The following is a 26,914-nucleotide window of genomic DNA, read 5'->3' as shown; positions in this document are numbered from 1 at the left end:
TAAAAAAAAAAATAACCCAAATTAGTTTATAACTAAAAAATGTTTTTACATTTTTTTTTAATATTATTATTATTTATGTTTTTTTTAACATACTATCACCCTAACAGTACAGTGTCACCATGGTGACACTGTACTGCTTGTGGGGGGTGATAAAGATTTTTTAACATTTTTTTACACTGATTGCTTTTATAACCATAAAGGCTGTGAAAGCAATAATTTCTCCTTCCCTCTGGCTGCATTCTTGCAGCCATTGAGAAATACTGTGAGAGCTGTGATTGGTAACAGCTTGTCACATGGTACAAGGCTGTTGTGAATAGCCTTGTACCATGTGACCTCTGTGATCATTCACAGATTTCACTAGTAGTAAGCAATGATCTCACACAGAGGTCCCATACAGCGATCGGTGTTTTGCTGTGTCCTCTGGACACAGCGTGCACCGGATCGCGGTGCCACGTGCTCCTAGGGAACACGCACAGTCAGGGAAGCGGGAGGATGTTTATAAACGGCCACCCACTCCTGCACTGCTCCCGTTTAGCCGTTTATGTACATGGGTCGGAAGGGAAGTGGTTAAATGTAAATTCTTACTTGCTAAGCACATAGGTTCCAGAACTTCACATATTTTCTCTCCCATTTACCCTTGAACAAAAACTATGTATAAACAAATGACAATTCACCTGCTGCTTCTGATTGGTTGGTTGTGGTTGCCAAGTAGATGTAGGGGGCAGGAGGGTCCAGAAAAAATCATTCTGGCTATCCTATAAACATGCATTGGGACAACTGTTAAGCGAGGCATGCAGAAGCAAGTTAGACACCCAGTGGCACCACAGCCTACATAGAAAGCAGCAACACATTTAAAAGGAAAGAGTCCTAAAAATAATAGAGGTCCTTGTCTTTGGTAATATTGGGACCACTAGACAATTTCCCAGTTTGCCCTCAACACTTCCTCAAATTTTCATGGAAAGACTTGGGATCTTTCCATTTTATATCAAAAGGTCTCCTATTCTAACAGACAGATCTCTCATAAAAAATTACATAACTAAGATATTGGTCCCACAGAACAACCCAAAATAAGAGACCATGATGCGTAGCTGAATTGTAATGGCCACAGAGCCTCTTATTAGCAAAACAATACAAAGTGCTAATAAATGCCAGTAGCTAAAACAACATGTATGATAACAATAGCACCAGAACTAACCAAGATTAAGTTATTTGAAGACATATTGCATAATAAACAAAATCGAAATCACAAATCACACACATTTCAAATTCCCAACTGCAGATAAAAAAAGCATACAAGGAAAAATCTGATTATGAGTCAGAGGATGCCTTCCAAAGACTTTATAATCCTACAAAGCATCCAGGACTTTCCTTTTAAAGAAAAATTGGATAAAAATATACCTTTGTAAACAGGATGTTCACCTAAGTTGAACAATCTTCAGTTGTCTGCTGAGTCTCACTAACCCCTTTCATCTAAGAAACTAACCTTAACCTGCAGTTTATCCAGAGCAAGACAAAAAACTTTACATGTTACAAAGTATGGAAAAAGGAAGAAAAAATCCTTTGTAATTCTTAAAGACAGCTGCATAATTTTCTGGTGTATGTTGTGAATTATTACAAATATTAGTAGCCATTATATGTTGTGCTTTTACAGAAATATTATTTTCCATATACAGAGGCTAAATGTCTTTCCATCCAATTACAAACAGTACCCCTGTGTCATTTGTGGTTAATTTAAATTGAACAACTGAGTTTATATTGGGGCCACTAAGGTATGTTATACAATGCTGGCATATCCTCCTTTAATCACCTCTTCTCATAGGGTAATACAGTTTAGGTAATCTTTGCTCAAAGCTGAGGTCACTTATTAACCTTTATTGATTTAGTTGTCTCTCTCTATATCTTTCCATCTCTACCACATCCTTTTTGTAAACTGGTGTACAAAAGTAAACTGCATATTCAAAATAAGGTCTTACTTATGCTTGCTATAATACTTTGTATAGAGGCTGTGCTTTGAGAATGGCAAAGCAAGAGAGGGGGCAGATGCATAACGCTGGACTTGGTAATACACCTCTCCAATGTAACGAAAACAGAAAATAGAGCTCTTGCAGTACATTCTTAGTGCAACAAAATACAACAAATAGAGACTTTTCATCTAAGCATACAGTTAATGTATTAAGGCTTGAGGACCAAAATATTAAGGCTTCCAAAAGTTTACAAATCCAGTTTACCTATGCTGTGCTTTATCATTCAAATTGGAATTGCAGGCTGTTATAAGGCCTATGATCTACCCAAAGACCAAATTCTTCTGCACCGATTCACTCAGATTTACTCATCAGTGATTATATGATACATACATGCTTTTGGCCCTAAGTAAACAACTTTACAATTATCAACATTAAACCTTGTTATTCATTTAGTAGCACAATCAGCCAGTACATCAGTAATCAGCTTGTAAATTAGTAATCTGCTTTTCATTTTTTTCATCTGTTTGTTTAATTTTTGCATTAAAGCAAGGACACAACAAATTATACACATACTGTATAAGAACTGTGGACATAATTCCCAGTGAAAAGACAATAAAAAGCTGCTAGTACATCATGAGTTATTTTTCAAAGCAACAATAAATTACATAGCAATTATGTAATTTTAAAGTCACACAAGTACATAATACTATGAAAACAATCAAGTGCAAATTAGCCATAATATTATGTCCATTTAGTGAAAAAAAATGCACGCACATGTGTGAAGAATACCACTGTAAAGTATCTAGAATAGTCCTGAGTGGCTGAAACACACTTCCAGGGATACTTTCAGGATACCATCATGGCATGTGGCTCCACTACTGGGAACCAAGCTGATAGTAAATAAAGTGAGGACCCATTGTGTTTAAATAGAGCTCCTCTTAAACAATTGGAACAGCTAAAAATTTGATAACGTGCAGTTGCCACGAAACGCGTTAGTGAGATGCTATTTGATCTACAACTACTACCCACATGGTCCACACCTTGACACGGACGGCCATCTTTGGAATTGTGTATTGCACCATGTAAGTGCTTTATTTGTTTATTTACTCCTCAATAAAAGATATCACACTATCGGAAGCCTCTCTTTTGGGTTTATTTCTGAGCCCTGAAGGTGATTTCTGTTCCTTGAGCGCACACCGCACCCCTGGAGATCGCTGACATATGGATTCCACCATATACAGGATGAGCGTTTATCCCACTGGACACCTAGGAATTCCATAATTGGAGAGGACGCAGATGATTCTGGTGACCACAGCAGAGACGACCACCACTCCGGCAGGTTCCCTGATCCATTGACCAGGAGTAGGTCATTTTACTCCAAGGTGCTATTATCTGCACTATCTGGTTAGTGCATTCTACAGCCACAGTTCCTACCACAGATGTCACAGATTTATTTACGTCACTCCTATGACATATTGACTTTGACACCTATATCACTATTTACACCTTCTTAACGATGATAATGTTATAGTATTGGTTGCTTAAGACTATTATGCTAGCTGCGTTTATACCTGTTTAGATGGTCATATTTTTTCATGAGATAGACCTATATACTAGAGATGAGCGAATCGAACCAGGCGAAGTGGAATTCGTTTCGAATTTCAGGAAAAATTCGATTCGCGGCGAATCCGAATATTAGCATACTTCGGGTGCGCGAATCGGATTTTTCCTGATCAGCCGGCAAAAGTGTCCCTGCAGAGAGCTCCGCTATTTCTGACAGTTCTCTGACAGTTCCTTCACATGTACAGCGGTTGAAACATTGTATCTATTTGTTTCCATTTAGGATACAGATGTTTTTATTCGGAAATAGATACAATGTTTCAACCGCTGTAAATGTGAAGGAACTGTCAGAGAACTGTCTTTTCATTCTTCTCATTCTTCTTTTCATTCTTCTCATTCTTCTTTTCATTCTTCTTTTCATTCTTCTTCTCATTCTTCTTTTCATTCTTCTTTTCATTCTTCTCATTCTTCTTTTCTTCTTCATGAAAAGAAGAATGAGAAGAAGAATGAAAAGAAGAATGAAAAGAAGAAGAAGAATGAAAAGAAGAATGAGAAGAAGAATGAAAAGAAGAATGAAAAGAAGAATGAAAAGAAGAAGAAGAATGAAAAGAAGAATGAGAAGAAGAATGAAAAGAAGAATGAGAAGAAGAATGAGAAGAATGAAAAGAAGAATGAAAAGAAGAAGAAGAAGAATGAAAAGAAGAAGAAGAATGAAAAGAAGAAGAAGAATGAAAAGAAGAATGAAAAGAAGAAGAAGAAGAATCTTTTCATTCTTTTCATTCTTCTTTTCATTCTTCTTTTCATTCTTCTTCTTCTTCTTTTCATTCTTCTTCTTCTTTTCATTCTTCTTTTCATTCTTCTTCTTCTTCTTTTCATTCTTCTTCTTCTTCTGAGGATGAGGATGAGGATGAAGAAGAAGAAGAAGAAGAAGAAGTAGGATGAAAATAAGAAGAATTCCAAGCCGGCAAAAAGTGTATCTGCAGAGCTCCGCTACTTAGTGGAGCTCTGCAGATACACTTTTTGCCGGCTTGGAATTCTTCTTATTTTCATCCTACTTCTTCTTCTTCATCCTCATCCTCATCCTCAGAAGAAGAAGAAGAGGATGAGGATGAGGATGAAGAAGAAGAAGAAGAAGTAGGATGAAAGTAGGGTCGGTTTAATACGGCCCTCCATGTCAGTGTGTCAGTGTGTCTTATGGAGCGAATATGGAGCGGCCGGTCCGGTATTTCCACCGCGGCCGTGTCAGAATACCGGGCCGGCCGCTCAGCTCTGCAGCGGGACCTTACCTGTTCCTCTATCCAGCGGCGCGCTGTCTTCCCGGCTTCTGTAGTGTGGGCGCTGGGCATGACAGCCGGGTGCCAAGTGCGGTGCTTTTTGTGAATGGTAAGGCGGTACCTGGGACACATGACAGATCCCAGAAGCCGCCGGACCAATCAGAAAGCGCAAGTGCTTCTCGCTCATGCGCACTGGGCACCCGGCTGTCATGCCGAGCGCCATTACAGAAGCCGGGAAGACAGGTAAGATCGAAGAACAACTGCGGAAGTAAGAGCGGGTACCTGTCAAATTCAGGTACCCGCTCCCCACCTCCCCAAAGGTCAGCAGTCATCTGTACTGTCCGCAGTCTCTGGTCATCCCTGTGCTGTCCGCAGTCTCTGGTCATCCCTGTGCTGTCCGCAGTCTCTGGTCATCCCTGTGCTGTCCGCAGTCTCTGGTCATCCCTGTGCTGTCCACAGTCTCTGGTCATCCCTGTGCTGTCCGCAGTCTCTGGTCATCCCTGTGCTGTCCGCAGTCTCTGGTCATCTCCTGTACTGTGTCTGCAGTCCATTAGTTCAGAATTTTTTTTTTTCCTGTTTTCTGCCTCTAAAACCTAGGTGCGTCTTATGGTCAGGTGCGTCTTATACGGCGAAAAATACGGTAACTTGGCATAAAATAATTTATTTGCATTTAACTGTAATGGTTCAAAGAATGTTTGGAAAAATGTTCGGCCCTCCACCATGTTCACTTCATCCAATCTGGCCCTCTTTGAAAAAAGTTTGGACACCCCTGCCATAGGGCATGCTACTACAGTATGTCTGACCATAAAACAATAGTATCACATAAGAAGAAGAACATATCCTCAACAATTATTTTTATTACCAATTATTAGCATGAATACAATTGTTGAGGTCTTGCATGAAACTCAGGCACAAATTGTTACACAGTGCATGCTGTGCCCTATCAAACTTAATTTATGGATCTTGAGCAAGACCTGAGACTGTGATCTAACTGACACTGACCTCAATTCATAGAAATCCTAATTATCTGCTATCAAAACTGGTATGTGCCTATCCTGCAACATATGTGTTGGATAAAATATGATTCTATATTTATAGGAACAAACCAAAAACTGTCACCCACCATATCTACCAACTAGCAAAAAAAGTATAAATCTATATATTACAAATTAGACTAGAAATTAAATGTAATAATTTAATAATTTAACAATAAAAAAAGCTGTACAAAATAATAGCTGTTGAAGATTTACATTCCTACACTTCTGCAGGACCGTGTACAGCTTATAACGGTAGGATTACCACAATCAAATTTGCCATATAAGTGTAATTTCTCAAAACTAAGCAGAATACAAAAAGACTTTATACAATCCCCAAGCACTAAAAATGTAAATAGAAAGCATATCCAGTGAATTAATTGCCTACTGAAGACGTATACAGCAACTTTTCGCATTTGAAACCAATAATGCCCAAAGAATCCAGAATATACTCTATGGAAATACACCTACCAATGTACTCACCAGAACATGCTAGTCTTGCCAAATCACTCAATAGGATGACCATCTTAAAAAACTTATTGACTTCTTTATGAAACCCATAGTGGTTCAAAATAATGATCCAAAGGTTTCCAGTGCCAACTTTAAGGACTTCTTATTCTGGAACAAAGACAAAAAATTACCAATACCATTAGACAACCCTGAAAAGTGTGCAGCATGTATAAAGGAACTCACAATGAAAGCAAGATAACGCCAGGTAGAAAAAAAGATCAATAACACTAGGGGAGGAAAATATTAAAGTGTTACTAAACCCAGGACCCTGCATTCACTATATCTGGTCTCCCACAGTACACACAGTATGGGAATGCAATTATTTTAGTAAATATAAACTGCTAAATATCTTTTCTCATCAGCAGTTAGAGCAGTCGTGTGACTTCTATCAGTGTTAAGCTGGGCACTGGTTAAATCTTGTAGGAGGAGTTTTTTTAGGAGCATGTAGAACCCCTGACCTCAGTCTGGGCAGTGCTGATTGACCCTGTGCTGATCACATGCACTTTCCCAAGAAAAAATAAACCTCTAGCAATACACACCAAATTGAGAATGTGCAGTGACTCCACACAATATGTCTTATCTGGAGATAAGAGGTAGACACTAGAAAAAGGGGAGGATCAGAGAAGTCAGGATCAAACTGCATTTTTACACAATGCAGAGGATTAACCCCTTAGGTTCCACAGTAAGTATAACAAGCATGCTTTACTGCATATACATACTGATTTTACTGTTGTGGGTTTAGTAACACTTTAATAGAAAGAACCACACTTATGTTATCACTGTACACAAAATATGCTTCCTTGACCTTAAAGGCTTCAACCAGTATTTCTGCTTTGAGGTCAATTGTAAAAGGTTCAAGGAGTACTAGATTCCCAAAGAATCCTGCCACTTTCCATTCACCAGGTTATGATCCTGCACTAGAAAACCCCTTGAAATAGACGTCATAGCTTAATTAATTGTCACCTCTGTGAACAGTTCAAAGTCAATACTGGAAATGCCCTCAACCATCCACAAGGTACTGTCATTGTTCATTTCTAGAAATGAATCCCAAATAAATGCGATAGTTGCTGTTTGACCTGTTTAAAAAGGAGGTCCCAAACTCCCTACCCAGCTGCATCTAAAGCTATTTATTTGTTATATATTTGACTATATAAACAAGCATTAGGCAAATCCTAAAAAGTAAAATTCAGCCTGCTCAGGGTGGTATGTTAACTAATACTATTCAAACTGCCTACTATGATGAATTGTCTTAACCAATTTCAATACATCTTCTACCTTACCTGTCAGAATATAACATTTCATTGCTTGCATATCATTCAAAATGCGCAAGCCTTCAGTCTTTTCTAGCATTAAAGAAATTACATTTTTTTTTACCACATGTTGAAGCTTGGAAAGCAAGATGGCAAGGTATGTGCCAACTGTAAAATTAACAAAACAATTTAAAAGGGTAAAACAAATTACGAATAAGCTGGAACTTGTTGGGACACTTTTTACATGCCACCCCCAGCAGAGAAATTACAAGTGAAGATGATAGAACTGGCCAATGCTTTGAAACCAATATGAGTATTTATTGCAAATTTCACAAGGGTGGCATTATGCTAATTTCACATTTTATACAGGTACTGAAAGAGGGCGCTAAGTCAAGAGATCCAAAAATGTCCATGAAAGTATTTGTGCATAATCACTATTCTAATGCTTATATTTTGTATAGTAATATACCTTCACTGGATTTTTTTGCAGAAGCATCTCTACCATCCCTTTGATGTGATTAGAGCATTGAAACAAAGCACAGTATCTCCCAAGACATTTTGACAGAGGCCCTTGTTAAATTTTCAATTTGTACCCTCTCTTTTTTTGCAGCTAATCTATGGTAGAAAAACTTCCTTCAAAGCTGGTTCTCCAAAGAAGCAGGAGTCACCAACTTCACCAATTCCAAAAGCTGATATGTTTGTGATACCAATCAAAACCACTTTATACTGGCAAAATCACTAATACAGTAGCATAAAATAGGTGTAACAGTGATCTGAACAGTGTATGGTTCCCCAGTAAGACTGCTCAGAGTCACAAAAGCCTGTAGTCAGCAAGAAAAATTATGGGGCATTAGCCTCAATTGAGATGGGAGCTACCTGAATTTTCTATCTCCAGGTGTGGTAACAAAAAGTGTACTAGAAAGGCCAGGATTCTTTAAAAACAAGTAATGACTGAAAGTGAGAAAAATAAATTTGAGGGGAAGATAGCACAATGGCCATCTCCTTTGTTTGAAGGACCTGTGAATGAAAATGTCCCTCTATTAAATGTGTGGTTGCAAAATAAAGGTTTTGTATGAAAAAACAAAAATACAATATAAACTAGTTCACTTTCAAAATAAAATAAAACACAATGACCAAAAAAACTTTTTCAAGTACAATAATACAACAATTACATCTCAAGGGGACATTATCTCTTCAGTGTACGAGACTGATTGTTACTGGACAGTCTGCCTGCACAGAAATGTAATAAATCTTTCTTACTACTGTTGTCAGCTGGCTAGATTGGCATAACCTAAGCAATTGTTAGTTTTATTAAAAACCTGCATGGCCAAAAGTGCCTGTGTCTGTATATACATTACAACAGGGCATGGTATGATTCTGAAAATCATTACATATTTCTAAATATAGAACCTTATATCAGTGCTGTACATAACATATTTGACACCTGGGGCAGACCTGCTTGTATCTCCTATATTTTGTATCAAAATTATTTACAGTAATAATCATGAACTGTACCCCTTTTCTGTCAAAATGTTTAAAATTTTTCCCACATGTTAAAATCTGCCTTTTGTGTGAGAAAATCACTTTAAACTCCAATATAATTCTGAAGTGAGAGGTCCTTTAGAATACCATGCAGGCAGATGCAATTTTTATGCTGCACAATTTTTGTGCAACTATTAATTAAACATACATTTTCAGGAAAAAACACAAAATACATACATTGTATTGTGCACAGACAAAATATAGCTTTAAAAAATATATAACATGGGGTTATGTAAATATATACCACTGTCAAAGTTACCCAAAACTGTCCGTTACTGACTATTTAAAAGCCGTCATACCTATCGTGTGTCACAATAGCTGTATACATTGTATACAGCATATTTGCATTTAGACATTTGCATTCACAGGGAGACAGGATTGATTCTTTTATTATTGTTATTTATTTTATAATAACTCATTTTTTTAATGCTAATTTAACATTAGTGCTCTCACGAGGGGGCTAACAAATCCCCTAGGTGATAGCATGGACAAGTGACAGGTTCTCTTTATGGAGGCATCAGGGGTCTCAGACCCCTAATGTCTCTCCTGCCTTGCAATGCAGCACAGATCTTGCTCAATTAGCCCTTTTCCCAGCCACAACAGCTGGAAAAAAACAGCTCTGAACCTGGACATAACGAAATATGAGTTTCTTCCCTCGAGGTATATTAGTCACGGAATAGATTGGGGAATAGATGTTCCCCAAGCTATTCCCACTTTTCATTCCGAGACAGGTTTTCATGGTCCCTGGCTCCCCAGAAGAACAAAAGATTCCAGGAACCACTGCAAGCAGCCCTCATGGATGTATCACTTTTACATGAAAGAAGGGAGTTGTCTGGAAAAAACTATTGTTTTAATCCTCTGAGCACCAGAACATTTATAAATGTACTTTGGTAAACAAGGGGTTAAAAATAACAGAGACAGTTCGAATTTTTCTTTTATTGAACATCAAATGTACTGTGCAATCATGCTAGTTAAAAATAACAGCAATGTTAAGGGCATAATTCCTCTCAATGACCACCAACATAAGTTATATTCTTTCTCCAACTGACCAAGGCAAGCAAATTCATAGATTGTGAAAAACATAAAATAAGATTCATGTATAAATAAATAGCAATATTTTTATGAAACTATCCCTGAGATTTGTTTTGACTCTCAGGTGAATGCTCCAAGACCATTCATGTGCACTGTGTATATAATTGGTTGAATGGTTGAAAAACAACAAACAGCACTGTGCAGTAAATCAAAGAAAGATTTCTTGAGAGGATAATAATAATATATATGAAAGTATGCTTCTATGTATAGAACATCCAGTTTGGCAATGTTCTTGCTGATGACAGCCTATCAAAGAAATATTTTTTTCTATACTATTATTATTAGTAATAATAATAATAATATTATTGTTCATTAATGTCATTTGTCCTACTGCTGTTTTGTTTATTTTTTTCTTTTTATATTTTTATGTAATTTTAATTTATTTTGTTGTTTATTTTATGCCTGGCACACCATTTGAGATGGTATTTTCAGTGTTGCAGACTCTTATCCATTCAGCGTCTACCATGTTGACTGTCCAGATAAAATTGTTATAGAGAAAACAATATGTTGTACTGGGGAGAATAGACATATATTCAAATGTTTTATTTGGGAAAGAAGCATCAATTAATAGGTAGCAGACATTGATGGTGATGGTGCTGGTAACATTGGTAAGAAGTGAATGAAATAAATTAGATCAGTATTACAATATCTCAGATCAGAGAAGACCAGGGATGCTCTGGGAGCTGCACCACATTTTGACAGCCATTTAGGTCTTCCCAGGGCACTGGTTTCCAGGCCTGAAGCTGAAACTGAACTGCCTCAAACTCATTACAACTAGGCCTGTCCTTATGTATATAACTACCAGTTCTACAGTGAGTTTCAGGATCACCAGGCTTTGGAGCAACAGAAATTGTAGGCTTCAAAAAGAATCTCAGGCAATTTGGCTACTAACACGGTCTTGGCCAAACTGGTAATCAATTCCAGACATATGAGAAGATTGAACATTCCCAAAGTACCTAATAAGGTTTGATGGACCAGAGACCATAGTGGCTTCCAGGTGACTTTTCTGCAAGCTGACAGCACATTGCAGCCCTAAGGGCAGCCCCACCTGGAGGTTGCAGGAGGCAGGATAGTCAGGGACAGTAGGAGGCAACACACACAGGTTAGAGGCTGGAGCAGTAAAATGTTGGTCTAGAGCAGGAATAAGGGTCAGACTGTATGGGGATTGCAAATGGCACAAGATATGGATGAACTATGATTGAGGCAGGAATGGACAGTGACAGAATTGTGTGGGTTGGAAAATGCTGTTTATTTTTAGATTTTGATACTAGAGTCATGTGGGTGATTGTAGGGTACCAATCCAGCAGAAAAGTTTGAACTGCAGTGGTAAGCTGTGAGGGTAGGTGTGAAAGCATAGGGTGTCTGAGAGGTTTACATGGGGAAGAGATCTGTGGAAAATATTTGGTTACAGGGGTAGTACAACTGGTATAACAATGAACAGGAGGTTTTGGTTATGGTACTGATATATTGGTATGAACTAAACTTTAGCTTTGGTTGTTAAATGTAACAGAGAAGAGAATCTTTGGAAAGTTGGAATTTCGAGGTACTAAAGTGTGGGGTCTTGTGAGCTACTATGGTGTTAATAAATATTTAAATATTATCAATAATAATATAGTAGTTATAAAAAGAAGAAAAGCGCCAAAAACACTCCAAATCAGCTGCAAACCTTAACCCAAGAAACTGGTGTAAGCATAAAGAAATATAGGAATGCGCTAATAATAAAACATCAAATAATCTCAACCAATCATATATACAAAGTAATAAGTGTCTAAAAGAAAAAGAAAAATGTCCATAAATATTGTATGTAGTCCAACACCAAACAGTGAAAATCAATACTGAAATCTTTCTGTAAAATAATAACCACCGTGAAGAAAATCCACCACCAAATGAATTAAATAGACTCACCAGAGCTATATGCTGATTAAATTATAAATCAGGATAATAGCTATTGCTCTGGGAGCGATGATCTGTTGAAATTCCCAAGATATGGAAGCAATGCACTGCAAACAGCCAACCAGCATGGATAGGAAAAAACTCTGATGTTAAATGGTCATCCTCTCTCTCCATAAACACGGTAATGCTCAGGGAAGCAAGAAGAAATATAATGGTGCAATACGTTTTAAAACCATAAACTTTATTATGTACTGATGCACACTCACAAAAAAGGTGTCTGAGCCGACACCAGCAATGACAGCCTCTGCAAAACAAGTATGAGCCTCGCTCACCGCCGCAGCCCAGCCGTCAGTACTGAGGAACGTCCTGACGTCACATCCATTAAGCCCTGCCCTACGGGTTTCGTCATTCGACGTCCTCACGAAGTGGAATCACTGAGAGATACTAAAGTAGGAGCTAAATATCCTTTGAGCAGCCATCATCAGGTGAAGACTAGTTTCTGAGACTTGCTGACTACTGGGAGACACCCTCTGATAGATATTGGAGGAACTGCAACCTTTATGTCCATGGACCATCATGCCACAATCAGGGATTCAATCTCTTTACGAACAGTAATACGTATAAATATATCATGCTATTAAAGTAATATTTGAATCAGCAAGCAAAGACTTTTAGTTCAACTAGATCTACTTAAAACAGTTGCCTTTATTAGAATGGTATTGGCCACACCTGCTCTAATAAAGTTGGATTTTATTAGGAGATTAGGATGTGCAGGTGTTTTTTGTTCATGAATACGTAGGATATACATAGTAACTGATGTTTTAATAGAAATTAAAACTGGCAGCGTGAATGATAAAACAGTTAACATTGACACTGGCTGTAACCTTGGCACAAATACCATTGAGACAAGGATTACTTTGGTTACATAAGAATCCAGGAACCTAAAATGTACATGGCAGCAATAGAATTCATCAAAAAGTTTGCAGGTACATTTATATTACCTGCTAATAATACATTGATTTTTTCTGGTTTTCAAAATTAGAACTTTTTTTTTCATTAAAATTTTTGCTACATGACAATTCAGTACACCTATTTTATATACAAATTTTTTTCACTGTTATGTATTTTTCATTTTGTAGCACTGGATTAATTACACCCAAAAACTTAAAATGAAGCAACAAATGCTAAATCTAACCCCAAACTATAGCTTAACCTCCAGTTCTACCCCCCAGCAATTTCCTGGGACCAGCAAACTAAAATGAAGCAATGAATGCTAGATCTAACACCCAAACTATAGCTTAACCACCAGTTCTGCCCAACCCCCTCCCCCCAGCAATTTCCTGGGAGCAGCAGACTAAAATGAGGCAATGAATGCTAAGCCTAACAAACTATAGCTTAACCTCCAGTTCTACCCCAATCAATTTCCTCAGACCAGCAAACAAAGAAAAGCATTCATACTTACCTCTTTAGTAGGTGCTGACAAAGATCATCCTTTGATGCGAACCAATTACTGTCAAAAACTCTTTAACATCCAACAAACACAGTTCTTTTTTTGTGAAAGTGTGTTTTATTGATTTTTAGTCCAAAAGATAATAGCAATAATATACATAACAGTCTTAACAGTCACTCACATATCATCATACAGAGATGAATATATAAGCATAACAGGTACAATAATGTCACAGTAGCAATGGCCAGCACCTGGTAGGGTCTTAATGAGATTTTTCACTGAGGACAGTGCGTGACCCTCTTTTGGAGTGAAGTCAAATCGTATCTTCTAACACTGTAGTGAAGATCTTGAATAAATGAGGGCCAATTCATTCCATGATTTTACAATGTAACATACCATTCAGCTGGGAAGACTAATGAGAGGGCAGTTGGCAGATAGCAAGTTCTATCTCAACAGTGGTAATGGGTTCATCCATCTCTGCTTTCATTTAGGTTGGTACTGAAGGGAAGGGACTCTCTCCTGATAGGTGGACAGCTGATATCTGACACACAACTGGGTGTTTCAGATGTCTGGGCCTCTGTTGTGCACTGTGGTTCAACTGACCCCGATGTCACAATATTGCAGCAGCCAGTGAAGGGACCCCTAGCATGCAACTGGATATGGGGCAGCCAGCACACCCAGAAGTGTGTTGAAGAGTTTTCAGAGATCTTCCTCAAAGGGGTCATCTGTGTCAGCACCTGCTTTAAAGGTAAATATGAACACTACTTTTTAAGGGCTGTTTTTAAAATAAAATCCCATTGACAGGTTACCTTTAAGCCCTAACTCCTCCTTTTAGTAGAATGGTAACAGCCTTGTTTAATAATGAGTTATAGTTTTTAAGTGCAAATCCCTAAGAATATGGACTACAGCAAACAATCAGAATTCAATCTACTGAAGCAGATAAGAGAAGGTTGGATTACAATAAATTGTTATTGGTTACTGGACTTACAAATTAGCACCTCATAACAATAACCCTTTACTAAATAAATCCAATCATTTGTTGCTTTCCAAATTTAGGAAGACATACTTGAGTGCACCTGACCTTATTAAGTTGTCTCACTCTATCTTCTTATTCCTTTGTGTTACATGGACAACATGAGTACATCGGTGCATGCTGCTTCTAGCTGTAAATTAAATATAGATCTTTAATTTAGGTTAGTAATGTATATTTTGCATTCTTATGGTAACTCTCTACACATATAAAACAATCTTGAAAGCTATACATGTTAAGCATCTAAAATAACCACATTTTTCTGATTATATGTGTTGCAAAGTTGTAGGGTTATCCAAACTGACTGGTCATTGTTAGACATTTCACAAAAATAAAAGCTGCATTGTTTTAATACTGCTGCCTAATGTGCAACACAATATAGTTTATATGGTGTAAATTAATTATAGCTTCCACTGTACAGTGGAATATTTTCAAGCAATTTGTTTACTTGCTACAGTTGTCATTTGACTTTTCTCTAATTGACCCTTATATTCTAGCGCATGCTACCAATGCAGATGGATACACAGAAAAAAAAGTATTTTTCTCAGTGGGTATTGTTTATATTTAGTGGAAATCTACAATTGTTATGTTTATTGAACAGTTTCAGTGAATGTGTAGTTAGACATCTAGTGTGGAGAAACCAGAGCTCCTCTTTCAAAACTGACTCATTATAATAATTATTATAATTACACAAAGCTTGTTTGTTCTATATATTTGTAAATAATCAAAATAACATTAAAGCATGTGAGTCCTACAGTATCTTTATGTTTAATATTGTCAAATGTTGTATTCATTCTATTGAATGTAAGCTTCTGTTACAAATTTCAGGGTGTGTGAGTTCATCCCACTCCAACATTTCTTCTGATGGAAAACACAGACTAATAATAGAGTACACATTCAATACTGTCAATAAACTCTACCAGGGCTGCAATTATTACAATTATTTGAGCTGGGCATTTTGTTGTCCCTTATGGAACACACTTGTTGACACTGTAGTGCAACATCAATTTTGCAAACTGTTCTTTATGATGGCACTCATTTATTTGCAGCAGTAATGCTACATTAGCTTTAAGTAATAATATGTATTTCCATGTGTATTGTACTGTAAGTTAAGATTTTCTTTTAATTTTTTTTTATTTCTGTGAATCAATAACACCACAATGAATACACAATAATGAAAAAAAAATAAACAAAATGCACTTTTGTGTCATTTACATTTTTACTTTTCTTACCAGTTTCTCCCTTTTGGGGAAAAAAGCAAATAACACTAATGCACGCAAAAATAGGAATAAAACAAAAACACTAGTAAAGCAACATTGGAAGATTTCCCTATATATATTTTTAAAAGCATATTTCACTTAAAGTGATAATAAAGGCTGAAGGTTTTGTATCTTCATGCATTCTATGTGTGCAGCGCCCCCTCCCAATCCTTACATGAGCCCTTTCTGATCTAGCGATGTTCACGAGAGCCTCTGCTCTATGGGGATTCTCTCTCCTCATTGGCTGAGACAGCAGCAACAGGCAATTGGCTCCCACTGCTGTCAATCACAGCCAGTGAGCCAATGAGGAGAGAGCAGGGGGCGAGGCTGTACCATGGCTCTTTGTGTCTTATGAATGCATAGAGCAGCAGCTTGGGAACGAGCATGCATCAATGCCCCCAGAGCATGCTGATTGGTCTGGGGGCACTGTTCGAGGAAGAGGAGCCAGGAGCGCCAGCGGGGTACCCAAGAAGAGGAGGATCGGAGTTGCTCTGTGCAATACCACTGCACAGAGCAGGTAAGTATAACATGTTTGTTATTAAACAAAAAACAACAATGAGGCTTTAATACCACTTTAGGTAGAAATTATTGTCAAATTAGGTTAGAGATTCTATCCACAAATGTCCCTGTAATTCTAAACCTAAACATACCTTGGTAAATTGAATATCTTTCTTGAATGTTCACTCTTTCTATGCCACAATCCTCAAGGCTGAAGACCAACCATTCTGTGATGAAAGATACAAACTGTGAAGCTCTGGTGCCAGAATCTATTGCTCATCATCTGGTTTAGGTTACCCTTAAAAACTAATTTGTTGAACATTTCCTGCATTCTTACTTCCTATGTTTATTTCTATTAGTCAATTTTACCCACATGATAGCATATGGAATGTTTGCATATTTGAATTGATCGCAGTTTTCTGCCATATTTCTAGATCACGCATATATAACTCCTGTGACATTTTATACAAAATGTATTCTATTACATTATTTATTGGTTAATACAGTGCTTCTGCATTGATTTAATAGACAGCTTTATCCCTGTGGTCATTGTCTAGATGTGTGATCATTGTCTAAGCCTTTCAAAAGCAAAAGCTTTCTGATATGGGTTAAACATGCATTATAATGTTCCAGTAATGAAAGCTAGATGTGTGATCATTGTTATTACTATGCATTTTTTAATATTTGAAGAATTATTCTAAAGATTTTTATGCAATCTCATAATGATTAATTAAAAATGATATTTTTTTAATGAAGATAGCATCTCAGAAGGAAGTATAGTCATTCCTTATTAGGGTTCTTATATTACATCTTACACCACAATTGCCATGGAATCTCAACATATAATCCAGTGCTTCTTCTGTCCATGAACAAAAATAGGATCATTATAGAAACAGTGCTAACCATTCTTGAGTAATAAGTTTACACTCTGCTAGAACATGGGTCTTAAGTTGAGGAAAGGAACTCACTCATTTTTCTTCATTTTTTTTTCCTTTTTTACCAACTCATACAAACTCTAGCAGACATCTGCTCTTCTCGTAATTCTCTAGCCTCCTCTAGTCCACAAACATTTCATACCACTCTCTTTTTATGTCACTATGTATTGCGACATGCACAAACACCACCAATCTACATAAACTATTCCCTGCCATATGAACACCGACCATCAGCAATTACCGTCACTCACTTCACACTCAACTTCACACAAAAGTCTCTGGCTCTGTTAATTAATCCATTTGAGTCATCTACTAATCAGATACTGCCAGCATGGATTTTGCATATCCATACTGTATCTATTTCTATATATTATCTCAATTTATACTAATGTACATATCAGTGTACAGTATGTATTTACCAGTGCTTTTTTAATTAACTGTTATTGTTCTTTATTGCTATCATTATTATGAATACTATTATCTATATTTGCTAGACTTGTTCACACTTGTATCTTAGAGGAATGTCTTTTGCTAGCCCTACCAAAGAGGGAGCAATGCCCTTGAAACATGCTTGTTTGTTATTTGTTAAAGTAACATTTTGATATAAAATCTATCCTTGCTGCTTTCATTTGGACATTTGATTGTAATTTACCACTATAGAGATGGCAATTAGAGAAAAAGTTTGATATTATATATATGCAATAATAATCAACATTTTTTATGAGCTAAAGTGTCCTAATCAAACAACAAAGTATGTCCATAAAACACAATTTAGAAACTAAATATGAATGCAGGATTTATTTTAGAGTCAGTGACAACATTTCATACATTATAATGATATTTAACAATTAATGTTGTGACATCAAAAATGTATGTTTTATCTACCCATTTAAAACTCAGATCATTACATTAAAATTATTATCTGTGGATATTGGAACATTCTTAAAACTGCATTGACAGTAGTTTACCTTTACAAACTTTAGTATATAGGATGCACAATATGTATGTGAAATTTCCTAAAGGAGTAGAGAATCTTCACTTAAAAACTTGTGTGAATATTTTCTTCAGTTAACCAGTTATGTGAAACACATGATTGGTATTTAAAATAGTAATGGGAAACAGGAATTTGCTTTTTAGATGACTGGATAATTGTAGTGAACATTAACACATTTTGAGAGAAGACTCTCAACCTATTTAGTAAACCAGCCTCATTGAATTTTTTGTGCCCTTGTATGTAACATACAGATTTATGTACACAATCCTGTGGGGTTGATTTACTAAAACTTAAGAGTGCAAAATCTGGTGCAGTTGACATATTAACCAATCAGCTTCCAAGTTTTTTTTTTGTCAAAGCTTAAATGAACAAGCTGAAGGCTACCATGCAGACCTGCACCACATTTTGCACTCTCCAGGTTTTAGTAAATCAACCCCTGTGTCCATAAAAACACTGAACACTGAACTACTATGATTAAAGTATTGTTTAAAAAAAAATAATCATGTTAAAAAATAAAATAAAATATTGAAAAATATATTTTCTTAATTTTTTTAAAGGTTTTTTCTTTTCTACTATTCGTCGCAAGCAAGCAGCAACTCTGCGCAAAACGATATACCGTTACGTTGTTTTCTATTTCCGGGTGTGAGCACTCATGCTTGCGTCCCCCACCCATCGGTCCAGGGAGAGAAGAGAGAACACCACACTGTGAGTAACAGCACTACATTTTACACACAGAGATTAGCCCATTTAACAGTTCGATCATCCCTATTAACCCTTTGACCACCCGTGTCACCAACTCAGTGCCAATATTACAGTGTTAGTATATTGAATTTTTCACTGATGACTGTATTACTGCCATCAGATAGAGTCTGCGTCAGTTAGTGCCCATCCCAGCCAGGGTCAGCTAGAGTTAGATTGCCCACACACTATCACACTCACGCTATAGGTTGCTGATCATCCTAGTATTCTAGTGTTTGTATGGATCAATATATTGAGCACAAACAGAGCTAAACTAGTTCCTCCTTAGTATAGTGTCCTCAAAAATGCAGTGTTAGCAGGATCAGCCCCATTCACTATCAGCACTAGCGTTTAGCCCCTCTGCTGTTTTTCACAAAAGATTTGTATCAATTGATTGTGGGCCAAAGCAATTTATATGCACAACAATACATGGCCACCCACCCAAATTCAGATCTTGCAAGACAATTCTCATGGAAACCTATCACAGTTTATTAATTTAAAATTTTTTGGGCCTAACCCTCAACATGGGCATTACAAAAAAGAATAAATTGGGGTCATATTGGTCCACAGACTTGATTCATCATATGCACATGTTCTCTGCTGCTACATATATGCCCAACAAGGACCAGCAACATACTGGTATGTCACTGGACTTTGAGTGGTTATACCAGGATGATGCCTGCAGCGACAGGCATCATCCTGGTATCATTTTTTTCAGCTGGTGGTCGACCTTCATGTAAAATCAATCCTAGCAGCTATTTAACTGCTGGATTGCTTTTACAAGCAGTGGGAAGGGACCAGAATGGCTCCAATTAACAATATAGTCTAAGAAACCAGAAGCAATGAGTATTTCATCTTTTCAGTTTTGCTGGATATAAACAGCGCCATTTTACAATTGGGAAAGCATCTGATCACACCAATCAAACATGCAGACTTGCACCACCATCATTTAGCCTCTTCACCAAGATATCATATCGGAGTCTATGCCGAGGACCTGTGCCATATATATTTGAGTAGTAAAGAGTGCACCGATCGAAAGAATCCCAGATTGGAATTCCTTGAAAAATATATAAAAATCTATGAAGGACATTCATCTTAAAGAGGGACATCCATCTCATCTAGGAATGTTGCATTGAAGACCAGCTCTTAAGATGTTGCTGCACAGAAGACAAAAGCGAACAATGCGAGGGTATCTGCACTCCAACATATTTTAATGGAGTCTTGTGCCCATTGAAAAGAAATTGTATTGGAAAGGATGTCTCAAGTGCCTGCAGGAAGTGAAATATCTAGGCAATATGATTTTGAAGCATTGATTTTAAAATTACAGAGGGAGCCAAAAATTTCCAATTCCTTTGATAACGAAGGAAAAGCTATCAATGGGTTAGTAATATGGAGCAAGAGATCATTTGCAAATATACTTACCTTATACTGCTTACCATCAATGTCAACTTTTTGTAATGAGTCATTAGCGAGCAAAGCTGTCGCCAAGTGCTCCATTGCCAGTATATACAAAAGCGGAGAAAGAGGACACCCTTGACGGGTCCCATTAGATATGTGGACTGGATCTGAAAGCAGTCCATTCACCTTAATTCGAGCTGTTGGGCAGGAATAGAGGGCCATTATTTTATTGATGAAATCCTAAGATAGACCAATTTTCTCCAATGTTCCCTTCAAGAATGTCCAATCAAGTCGATCAAATGCTTTCTCAGCATCCAATGAAAGAAGACATAGAGGAACCTTCCGTGCCTGGCAGTGAAAGATAAGGGATAGCATTTTAATAGTATTGTCCCCTACTTTGAGCATAGGGATGAAACCCATCTGGTCTAAGTTGATAATAGAGGGGATAGCCAATTGCAATATGTCCACTAGAAATTTGGCATACATTTTAAGATAGAAATTAATTAAAGCGATCGAACGATAGCTTGAACATTCAGTGAGGTCTTTCTTATCCTTATGAAGAAGGGTGATATGGGCCAAAATATCCTGAGATTTTTTATAGAAGATACTTGGGAAGCCATCTGGGCCCGGACTCAGCCTATTTGGAGCACATTTGTCGTTCGAACGATTTCTTTAGTAGTAAAGCCGCCATCCAATAAGTCTATAGCGATTGACCTAGCCTAGGCAGGGCCATTTTCGAGATATATTGAGAAAGCTGTGTAATGCCCTGTGTATTGGTAGAGGCCATATGTGGATTGGATATGCTATATAAAGTCATGTAATATTCATGAAACGTTGAAGTGATATCTTCAGATGAATGCATTAGCCCCCTATACCGGCAGCAGAGTTTCAAAATGTATGTTTGCCCTAAGTTATAGTGAATTGAACTAGCTAAGAACCTACTCACCCTTTTTCCAGATTCATACATAGAGCTATGCATGCAGGCCCTATGCCAGAAATATTCTTGATCTAGTAATTGGTGAAGGTTCTTTTGTTTACTTTTCAGTTGTTGGAATAGTCCAGCCTTAAGTGTATGTTTACAACAAAGTTCTAGCCTATGAACTTCCTATAGAAGCCGTGTAATATCTAAGGAACACTCTTTTTTCAGATGATAGCCCTCTGAAATAAGGGTCCCTCTGTTTACACACTTCAAGGCCTCCCCTTTGATTGGTTGTGCTGTCGAACCTGACAAATGGTTCTGTATAAATTGAGAAATCACATGTCTAACTGCTGCACAGGCCAAACCATCCTTTAGGAGAGTTTCATTCAACCCCCATGAAGCGTTAGGTTTCAAAAAGTGTGGGGGAAGGATTGAAAAAAAGAGTGGGAACTGGTCAGACCATAATTGGGAGCCAGTTTGCGCCTGGGGTTGCCAGCAAAGAAGATTATGCGGGACAAGGAACATCCAAGGATGTATCCTACTATATATAGCATGCATTGGGAGTGACATGTATAATCACGAACAGTTGGGTGAAGCACCCACCATACATCAACTAATTGAAATTCATGTAAACGTTTCTTAAGTCGATTGAGTTGAGACAAAGAAAAGCAGGGATTGGTAGATGCAGTGTCTAAAAAAGGATCAAGTACTATAATAAAATCCCCACCCAACACTATTCTTCCATCTACTAACAGACCAAATTCGTGAAGGAGAGCAAGCAAATTAGGAACTTGTCCCTTGTTGGGAGTGTAAAGATTGTCCAATGTAAATGGCATATTATTTATTTTGCATTTATGGATAAGAAATCTTCCCCCTGAGTTGCTCACCTCTTGAATATCTGAGACTGGGACAGAGACATGTAATCCTAAAGCCACACCCCTAGATTTACTTTCTGGGTTGTTGCTATAATGCCACTTAGCACAGGAAGAGAAGGAATACAAAAGTTCTAACTGGACTCCCCCCCTAAAAAAATATGTGTCTATTCCGCTATGAAATCCACCTGAAAAAAACCCCAAGTGGACACCTATAAGAGGCAAGAGCCTGCCGAGAGACCTGCTCCCGCTCACTTCTACAATGTAAAAAATTGAAAAAAAAGCATGAAAAATATTGGCGCACACACCACAGCACCCTACTGTGTATTGGAGGAGACGAGGCGGTGCTATTACATACTGTATATCTTCTTAAAGGGGAAAGTAGCAGTATAGACCTGTGGTAACCAAGTCCCACTGGTGAAGGTGAGAGTCCACCCTGTTTATAAATTGGGAAAGGAACATGTAATGTGTGCCATTATTTTAAATGCAGGATTCATGTGGAACAGCATTTCAAGACTGAACAGTGAAGAGCATATTGCATACTTTTGGGTCACATTTTAAAAACAATATTGTGTAATTTGTAAGAGCGGGACCTTTTATAGCCTTTGCAGTGTAAGGTGGAGAAATGGAAAGATGTTTGTGTTCATATCCACACAGCTTACATATATACATTTAACCAGTGCTAAAGGGTTGTGAGCACATGTAAATACTGATGATATTGAACTAACTCTCTGAACATCATTATATACCTTTAAGGCAAATTTCTAGCAAACTGTTACACAAAACAGTGATTTTTGGTTTGAATATATTACAAAACATGCTCAAGCTAGCCATTCGCATCAAATTGATCCTTCTCTAGCAGATCCCTACTCTGCTGTGTAAAATGCTAAAACTTGCTTAAAACATACTTTCATGGACATATAGGGGATGATTTATGAAAGGCAAGTAGAGCTTACTGAATTAGATAAAGCTCTGCCGACTTCTATCATCCATCATCATCATTTGCATGCAAAAATAAAAAATTTTTTTACTTGCACATGATTAGGTATTCTTGCAAAGTAAAACCTAACCTTGTGCATTAAGCTCTAGTGTAAATGTCCTTGCAATGTGCAACTTCCATTGAAAAGTTAAAAGTCTATTTGTCTTTAGTAAATCAACCCCATAGTGCCAATTACAGTTGGAGGAGAGCTACAGACTCAGATCTGGTCACTTTACACCGAAATGGGTAAATGTCTGTGCTCAAATCCAAATAGCTTACTTATAACAGATGGGGTTCTAAAGAGGGTGACCACATGTTGATACTAAAAATACTGAATCAACCCTCTATACTTTACAATACCCCCTTACAGCTTTCTAGCTAACTTTTTTTTGCATAAAAACAGGGATTCTTGATATGCATGTATTGCAATGTACCGTATACAGTACTTACATATCCCCTCCCAAAGTAACCATGCATTGCTCACCTTTGCACAGTTCTGCATCCCAGCTCACCTCTGTACCCCCTGTCCACAGCTCACCTTTTCAACCTTCATCCACAGCTTACCTACTCTCCCCTTGTCCACAGCTCATATCTTCTCTCACTGTCCATAGCTCACCTCCTCTTCCCCTATCTATAGGTCACCTTTTTTTCTCCTGTTTACAACTCATCTCTACTGCTCCTGTCTACAACTTACCTCTCCTTCTCCTGTCTACAGCTCATCTCTTCTACCCCTGTGTACAGCTCACTTCTTTCTCCCCTTGTCCACATCTCACCACTTTTTTCCTCTGTCTACAGCTCATCTCTTCTTCCCCTTGTCCACAGCTCACTGCTACTTTCCCTTATCGACAGCTCACCTCTTTTCTCACTGTCCATAGCTCACCTCCTCTTTCTCCATCGACAGCTCACCTCTTCTTCCTAAATCCCCAGCTCACCTCTTCTTCCCCCCTGTCTATAGCTCACCTCTTCTTCCCCTGTCTACAGCTCACCTCTTTTTCCCCTTGTTCACATTACACCACTTCTTCCCCCTGTCCACAGCTCACCTCTTCTTCCTCAATCCCCAGCTCACCTCTTCGTCCCCCCTGTCTATAACTCACCTCTTCTTCAGCTCACCTCTTTCTCCCCTTGTCCACATTACACCACTTCTTCCCCCTGTCCACAGCTCACCTCTTCTTTCCCTTGTCAAAAGCTCACCTCTTTTTCCTCCTGTCCACAGCTGACCTCTTCTTACCCTTGTACAAAGGTCACCTCTTCTTCCCCCTGTCTACAGCTCACCTCTTTCTCCCCTTGTCGACAGCTCACCTTTCCTTTTCCTTGTCCACAGTTCACCTCTTCTTCCCACTGTCTACACCTCTCCGTTTCTTCCCCTGTCCACAACTCATCTCTTCTTCCTCCATCCACAGCTCAACTCTTCTTTCCCATCCACAGCTCACCTCTTCTTCCTTTGTCCATAGCACACCTTGTACTCCTGTCCATAGTACACCTTAGCACCCCCTTGTCTACAAATAACCTTTGTATGTCCTGTCAAAAACTCATCTCTGCACCCCTCAGTCCACAGCTGTCACCTCTACACAACACCAAAGTCCTTCTCTCAGCTGCTTCTCTGCACAACCACCCCCTTCCCCATTTCTCTCCAATGGTCTCACCTCTGCAAAAAGCCCCTCCCTTCCCAGCAATCGGCTCTGCACAACCTGCCCCCCCACACACACACAGTTCTCAGATCTCACCACTTCTTATAAAATCCCCCTTTCATTCTTCACAGCTTTCATGTCATCACAAATTCCCCCTCCCCTCTTCACAAATCCTCCCCTCACTGTTCACAGCTCTCACCTCTTCACAAATCCCCCCCACCCCCACAGCTGTCACCTCTTCACAAATCCCCCCACTCTTCACAATCCCCCCCATACACACACTTTTCTCCGCACACACACACACACTCTTCGCAAATCCTCTACCTCCCCACTCTTCGCAAATTCTCCCTCCCCTCTTCAGAATGATCTCGAGAATTACTGTCCACCATATTCCACTGTAGTAATCATAGCACATAAAATGAGAGAAATATCCCTGCTGTAGTTTACTCAAGGTGCCATATGCCAGCTAACAGTAAACAGAATGATATCCAAATAGCCAATAGGAAAGGTTTATATATCAGTCTAGTTGCTTTTATGTTCATATGTCTGACATCCCAGGACTTGGGACTGAAGAGATGTCATATATGTCCCTTTGTAGGTTCACATCCTCCTGAAGAGTAAAAAAGTATGGTGTAAATAGGGATCCCATAGGAATAAGCCAAATATAACTGGAGCAAAAATATGAATGATATTTTACTAAAGCAGATCATAGATATAAATATAAAAAATACCTAATAGAAATTCTGAGAAGAAGGGCTGTTATAAATGTAATAATTGTGATGCTATTGATTTGTGAATATATTGTTCTAACCCCATAAAAGACGCAACTATCAGATTATTATTACAACTTTACAAAATTATTTCTGCATTTGCTTATTAAAATGTCCGTGTTCACTAATGTACATTGATAAAATTTTAGGTGCATTCAAGTGTTCATTATGGAAGCATTGCAGTGACATTCTCATTGCCTGTGGGCTTCAAGGTTTGCAGAAACTGATGAATAGAGACAATCCAGTGGCTCTACATTTTGTGGAAGAACAACATCAAATTCATAAATTATGTCACATGATCACGTATCGTTTTCCTAAATCTAATCTTTTCATTTAGTACCATTCTTACTGTTTTTCCTTTGCTATTGTTTATTTAGGTTCATGTTTCATTACAGTCAGCATCCATCTCTCACCCAGGACAGTGCACTGATCCTACGGGGAAGTTTGTAGAGGAAATGTGGACTTATGCATGAGTGGTAAACTATTTCTGTTTTGCTGGAATGCACTTCCTGCCTGGCTAGAATGCACACTGCAGTGGCACACCCAGTTATCAGAGTGCATGCTGGCTATTAGTCTCCACTATCCATCCAGAATGCATGGCTTCCATAGGCAGAATGAGGCTGTCACATTTTTACATGATCCTTCATGCAACATGTGCTTATGAACCCTATTTGAATCCCATCAGAGTTGTTTGAATAACATACTGTGGGTGGCCATGGGCCAGCTTTCATTTCATATGATGTCAGTTGATGTGTGCATGTATATATATATATATATATATATATATATATATATATATATATATATATTTAGCACTATCTCCTTAGGAGTCGCTTATTTATCAAGTCCAGTTATTTTTGTGCTCCCTGTCATTCTGGACCCTCTCTGAAAGCCCAACCCCTGCTAACACTACAAGGTGCCTTTGACCAGAGTGAGTTAACACCAGAAAGTAAACTCACACACAGATTAGAGAAAACTGATATTAGGTTTATATTAAACTTCCATGTAAACTTGGTTGAACAGTACAAATGGGCATTGATACTTTAAATGGTAATAATTACTCTCTGCAACTCTAAGCAAAGAAGTAAAACATATAACAAAAGTTAAATCAATATTCGCAGGCCTGCTTTCAGAAATTAACCCAATGCCTCTAACCTAAGGTGGTAGCAATCCCAGTGAGAACTAGCAACAATGAGACTAACTTACTGTGGGCCCTCAGAGTCTGATGGTAAGGTTTAAATCTGAGGTAGAAGAGCTCTTTGACCAGGGTGGTCAATGTCCCTTTAAGTGCAGTGTTGCGTGCTCACCGGGGCCTAGTTGGTGCA

The 26,914-nt window shown here is 38.1% G+C and overlaps 1 protein-coding gene across 1 annotated transcript in view; it reads right to left on the bottom strand.

Moving 5' to 3' along the window:
• Positions 1-26,914, bottom strand: part of MCHR2 (melanin concentrating hormone receptor 2) — a 177,233-nt gene that overhangs the window by 114,675 nt on the left and 35,644 nt on the right. The window contains exon 2 of the mRNA XM_089665193.1: positions 6,316-6,450. The gene's annotated coding sequence lies outside the window, so the exon portion shown is untranslated. The remainder of the gene's footprint in view (positions 1-6,315; positions 6,451-26,914) is intronic.

The sequence above is a fragment of the Staurois parvus genome, unplaced genomic scaffold (assembly GCF_062004578.1).
Source record: "Staurois parvus isolate SC_StPar_1 unplaced genomic scaffold, SC_StPar_1.0 ptg000048l, whole genome shotgun sequence".
Lineage (NCBI taxonomy): Eukaryota > Metazoa > Chordata > Amphibia > Anura > Ranidae > Staurois > Staurois parvus.
The sequence above is the reverse complement of the archived record's forward strand: the minus strand, read 5'-3'. Positions and strand labels throughout refer to the sequence as shown.